Source organism: Tursiops truncatus, chromosome 13, assembly GCF_011762595.2.
Source record: "Tursiops truncatus isolate mTurTru1 chromosome 13, mTurTru1.mat.Y, whole genome shotgun sequence".
NCBI classification, from domain to species: Eukaryota; Metazoa; Chordata; class Mammalia; order Artiodactyla; family Delphinidae; genus Tursiops; species Tursiops truncatus.
This window is the reverse complement of record NC_047046.1, coordinates 22,221,802-22,227,801: the sequence shown is the minus strand read 5'-3', so window position 1 is coordinate 22,227,801 and position 6,000 is coordinate 22,221,802. Positions and strand designations below refer to the sequence as shown.

At 50.5% G+C, this 6,000-nt stretch overlaps 1 protein-coding gene across 2 annotated transcripts in view; it reads left to right on the top strand.

Annotated features, from left to right (window-relative positions):
* Nucleotides 1-324: 324 nt before the first annotated feature.
* The window catches only part of AP1B1 (adaptor related protein complex 1 subunit beta 1), a 53,226-nt gene continuing 47,550 nt past the window's right edge, over nucleotides 325-6,000 (top strand). For both annotated transcript variants that reach the window (XM_033837145.2, XM_033837144.2), the window contains exon 1: nucleotides 325-474. The gene's annotated coding sequence lies outside the window, so the exon portion shown is untranslated. The remainder of the gene's footprint in view (nucleotides 475-6,000) is intronic.

Sequence of the window (6,000 nt, the reverse complement as noted above, 5' to 3'; positions counted from 1 at the left end):
CCTTCACAAGGTAAGTGCTCTTGAGCAACACCTGCCCCTTTCAGAACCTCAGTTTTCCCATCTGTAACACAGAAGGGAAACGGACCTCAAAGTCTCTACGAACTTTTTCATCTCCATCACGTTCAATTGCTCAACGGTTAGCTGGCCTAATTTTTCTCCGCGCTCTACCGAAGACAGGGGCAGAGAAGGACGTGTCGGGGGCGGAGTTAATTCCGGTAGGCCCCGCCCCTTCTGGCCCCACCCCGCGGGCACAACCCCCGCCCCAGCCAGTGCACCCTTGACCCCGCCCCCAGCCCGTGCGTCCACCGGAAGTGCCCGCGCGCGGGCAGCTCACTTCCGCCCGGCAGGTGACAGTCGTGGGGCTCGGAGCTGCCGGCGGCACGGACGCACGGGGAGAGCAGGGGGACAAGGCCGCAGACATTTTACTGCCGCGTCGAGCAGCGCCGTGGCTCCGGGAGCCGTTCGGACCTGTGGGTGAGGAAACGGGAAGCCTGACGAGGCCGGAGAAGTGGTGGGGCGGGGAGTCAGGGGTCTGAGGTGAGGGGTTTCTGGGGTCAAAGGTCACGGAGAGGACAGGGAGCTGGAGGGGCTAGAGTGGCTTCCCAAGCCAGGACGAGGCAGAAGGGCTGCGGGTTCATTCATTCGCGCCTCCTTGGCCGCCGGCCTGCACCCCAGCCACCCCAAGTCCGCATTCCCTCCCAGGGCGCCCTCCCGGAGAGACTCCTAGACTTAGGCCTGAGGGAGCCTGCGCCTGGCCAGACAGGAAACTTCTCTTTGGGTACTGGTTCCCCCTGCACAGTCACCCCCGTGGCTATCCTGAGGCCTCCTCGTCGTTCAGGGCCTTATCTCTTTGCCAAGGTTCGAAAAGGAAAAAAAGAAAAACTAAGAAATGGCCCGGCGCAGCCTCCTCTGGGGTGGGGCTGGGCTTGGTCTGTCCGTAGGCGCCTCACGGACAAGTTAACTGGGGACACCTGTAATAATGCCAAAAGTACTGATGGAAATGCTAGCTACTGGTTACTGAGCTCCTCCTACTGTGTACCAAGCCCTGTGCTAGGCACTTATAATGCCTCATTTAAGCTTCCCAGCAACCTTTGTGAGGTAGCTACTGTTGTTATCCCCATTTTATCCACGAGGAAACTGAGGCACAGAGAGGTTAAATCACACCTGTAAGGTCAATTGGGTAGTATAGACAAGAGCCAGGGTTCCCACCCAGGCTCTCACGGACCTGTAAGTGCAGAGACAAAGGAGAGGCTGGAGGAAGGTTGGGGTGTAGGGGCTATTTAATATTTTTAGCTACCATTAAATTTGCACCTATATAAAGATGTAGCCTTCTTGCTTCTCGTCTGATCTTCATAAGGAGTATTTGATTCACTTTCTTCAGGATGAAACAGTTCTGTAGGCTATTGCTATAACTGATTACCTTTCAGGGCAAGAGAGGAAGTTTTTCCTGACTATTGAGAACTGTGAGACATAAAACAGGCTGGCCATGAAATGAATTTAAGAATATCCAGGACTTCCCTGGTGGCGCAGTGGTTGGGAATCCGCCTGCCAATGCAGGGGACACGGGTTTGAGCCCTGGTCCGGGAAGATCCCACATGCCGCAGAGTAACTAAGCCCATGTGCCACAACTACTGAGCCTGCGCTCTAGAGCCTGTGAGCCACAGCTACTGAGCCCACACACCACAACTACTGAATCCTACGCACCTAGAGCTCATGTTCCACAACAAGAGAAGCCATGACAATGAGAAGCCCACGCACCTCAACAAAGAGTAGCCCCCACTTGCTGCAACTAGAGAAAGCCTGCACGCAGCCATGAAGACCCAACACAGCCAAAAAACTAACTAAAGAAATTAATTTTTTTAAAAAAAGAAAAAAACAATATCCAGAACCTCTCTTGAGAGTGGTTGAGCTGCATTCTTTTTGGAGTGAAGAGAGGAACCACGTGACCGCTAGGGGATCTTTTGGCCCTGGGTTCTTGAAGAACATTCCCAAGGGAAGGGTCTGTGTCTCTGAGAAAAGTACAGGTCCCATGGCTTCTTGACTGGGGAGCCACATCTTGTCCAGGAGCTGGTAAGGTGATTTCATGGCCAGAGGATGAGGCTTTGTGAGTCTGAGCCTTATTCCTTTGCAGAGACATTCACTTGCTCCAGTTCTGCCTCAGTTTCCCTGATAGCAGCACAGAGCTGCTGATTTCCTACCCACTCCTAGGTATTATAAGCCTTAACGAACCCTTGAGGGTTTCCACATGCTTCTGAAGAAAGCTGTGATATAAATATTACTGTAGTGCCTGTTTTTAAACTCTACGATCTGTTCTCCTAGTTCCATTGAATTCACGGAAACTTAATATTGTCACCTTATCCCCATCCTTCCAAGGGAGGATTTGAGATGAAGTGACTTGTCACAGATGGTAGGAACATGAGCAGACCTCAGAGCATCTGGCTCCCTGTCCTGAGTTGAGCCTACCAGGCCTCTTCGACCTCTTAGAGCAGCTTCATGAAGAGTGACTTCACTAGTTTACAAAGACTCAGATCCCTTAGAGGTTGTGTAGAGATTATCTGTTGAGTGTGGTTTGAGCAGAGGCTTCACCTGAGCGACGTGAATAGCTTAGAGGTGTGATGGAAAAAGCACTCCTCGACTCCCCATCAGTTAACCCTGGGTTCCAGTCCCAGCTCAGCAGCTTCTTGGTAGTGTGACCTGGAGCCTTCTTTACCTCAGCTCTCAAATAATACCTTCCCCTCCCCACCCCCCCACCACCGAACACTGGCATATGTCGGGGCTGGACAAGGACATTTGTCAGAGCCTGTTGTGGTGGTGGGTGCCTTGACCCTAGGCAGTTGATGCCCACTGGGGGCCTGGTTTTGGGGGTGTTACTTCTATCTGCAGACAGAGACCTTTATGTACACAGGACTTCTCCCATCCTTCTTGTTTCACTTCCTAAAAGTGTTTCAGAAGAAATTCAGTCTGTTGGTCCTCCTGGCTCTGGGCTTGGACTTTCGTCTTTTTCTAGTCATCCTTTGAAGCTGTTGTATGTCTTGACTGCTCACTTCCTGAAAACCCCCACGCCTGGCACCAAAGCCTGATGTGCTGATGGTGAGCAAACATTGCTTGGTTATGAGTTTCGCGCTTTGGTGTATTTCTGAAAGCTAAAGGGGCATCTGTTGCTTGTAGGTATTTCTTTTTCTGAACAGGTCTTTTTTTTTTTTTTTTTTGTGGTACGTGGGCCTCTCACTGCTGTGGCCTCTCCCATTGCAGAGCACAGGCTCCGGATGCGCAGGCTCAGTGGCCATGGCTCACAGGCTCAGCCGCTCCGCAGCATATGGGATCTTCCCGGACCGGGGCACGAACCCGCGTCCCCTGCATCGGCAGGCGGACTCTCAATCACTGTGCCACCAGGGAAGCCCTGAACAGGTCTTTTTGCCTAAGATAGGTCACTGATAAGTTATCAGAGCACAGGAATGGTTTTTGTGTTCTTCTTCGCTTCACACAGAGAGGAACAAATAACTCCAGAGAGAGAATATTACTTGGGCAAGTGGCGAATCCTTTAAAAAAAAAATTCTGCTTGAATATCCATCAGTGGATCCTCATTGCTCTCAGGCTGAAATTCACATTCCTTAGCGTGGCGGTCAAAGCCTTTTGAGCTCTGACCTCTGCCGGGTTCTCCTGCCTCATCTCTCCTACTACTCACTTCCAGCATCTCCCCAAGTTCCAGTCAAACTCAACTGCTTGCCACTTCTGCCATCCCCAGTTGTTTACCTCTGTGTCTTTGCTTTGTGCTGTTCCCACCTCCTGAGCACCAGTTCCTGTCACACACACCCACTTCTTTGCTAGACCACTACTTGGTGCTTCCCATCTGATCATCTCCTGCACCTTGCAAGCCTGAACTGGTTGTCCTGTGGCATTGATCACAGTGGGTTGTCATTGTCTGTGTACTTGGCTGTCTTCTAAGTAAACAGCTCTTAATCCCTGGAGAGGACTTGTTTTAACTGTCTGTGTCTCCAGCACCTAGTGAAATATCTGGCACATAGTAGGTGCTCAGTAAATGTCTGGTGAATGAATGAATGAATATCACATTGAATTTTTAGGATTCCTTGACTCCTAAGGAATTCAGAGCACTTCCCAGATGATCTCCTGTCCATCATCATGTCACCCCAGGGAGGTAGGGAGAAATCTGCCCAATGGTGGGAATAACTACTCTCGAACTACTGCTACCACCCAGCCAGCCATCAGAGTGCTTCAGGGCCTCCAGAGACCTGGGGGTTGGAGAGCAGCAGGAGGTGCTGGTGGTAACGGCTCTCCCTGTGTAGTAGTAAAAGTGGCTAACGTTTATCAAGCACTTGGTGGGCTGGGTACTGCTGAGGGCTTTGCATGTATTCACTTGTTTTAGCCTCACAAACCCCTCAAGTATGTGACATTGTAATTCTCGTTTTGCAGTTGTGGTATGGTTGTGCCTGTTAGGTTGTGTAGACCCCTTGAGAGCCCATGTTGTACCCTCTGTGGCCACCTTTCCTTTCCCAATCCCTTGTTCTTGAATTGTCTCCTGTTATTTAATGGAGCTGAGGAAGGGCTTGGCTATGGTTCTAGCCTCCCAAGCCTCATGCTTTTTGGGTTTTTGGCCTTGGGCTTGACCTCTGACCTCCATTAAGAGGGTCTCCCTGAAGTTGGGAGGCCTTCTCTAGTTAAGGTAACAGTATGGTTGGTTGACTACAGAATGCCCAGAGGTCATCATCAGCCAGGATGCCTTAGTCATTGATCCATTGTCTCCTCTGTGGACTTGAGCTGCAAGATTTGTAGGTTTGGAAGTCAGGTCTCAAAAGCTTTAAAACTGGGACTTCAATGGCAGTCCAGTGGTTAAGACTCCACGCTTCCACTGCAGGGGGTGCGGGTTCAATCCCTGGTATGGGAAATAAGATCCCACAAGCTGTGTGGCGTGGCCAGAAAGTTTAAAAAAAAAAAAAAAGTTTTAAAACCAGCCCTTCAGTGTTGGTTTTCAGCAGTGAAGACATTTGTTACAGCTGAGCTCTATAGAGGACTAGCCTTAGGTGACATACTCTTTTTTTTTTTTTTTTTTTTTTTTTTGCGGTGTGCGGGCCTCTCACTGTTGTGGCCTCTCCCATTGCGGAGCACAGGCTCCGGACGCGCAGGCTCAGTGACCATGGCTCACAGGCCCAGCCGCTCCGCAGCATGTGGGATCTTCCCGGACCGGGGCACGAACCTGCGTCCCCTGCATCGGCAGGCGGACTCTCAACCACTGCGCCACCAGGGAAGCCTGGATGACATACTTTTTATCACACCCTAATTGCTTTTAGGGTCCTAAGCATATTTAGAGTAGAATGACAAAATTTCATTATAGCAAGCTATTGAGTCTTTTCTGTGGTTTTCACTCTTTGATCTCTAAGGGCTGGGTGGCTGGATGTTGAGACACTGAGGACAGAGCCTTCATATGCCCAACATTCATTTATTCGTTTGTTCGTTCCTTCATTCATTCAGTATTTATTGAGCCCTGCTGTGCCCCTGGCACTGGGCTAAATGTGGTGACAGGTAAACAAGCCAGACAGTTTCTGCCCTTGGATTGCTTACCACATTCTAGTGGGGGAGAGAGACAAAGAAGAAATAGAAAACAAATGTTATAATTAGAAAAACAGATAAATCATGAGGGAAATGAGGCAGAGCAGCTCACCCCTGTTAAAATGTAAGCCAGATCTCAGGACTCTTGCTTAAAACCCTCCAGTGGCACTCAGCTTATTCAGAGTAAAAGCCAGAGTCCTTACCTTGACCTGTAAGGCCCCCTCCATTCTCTGACCTCATAACCCACTGCCCCCCTCACAGCTCACTCTGTTCAAGCCACATCACTTCCCTGCTGTTCCTCAAACAGGCCAGGCATACTCCCACCTTTGCACTATTTTTTATGCCTGGAAGGCTCTTCCCCCGACAGTGTCACCTCTCAAGGAGGCCTTTTGTGGCCACCCTGGTTAAATTTCAACCTCCCACTCGTCCTCCCCC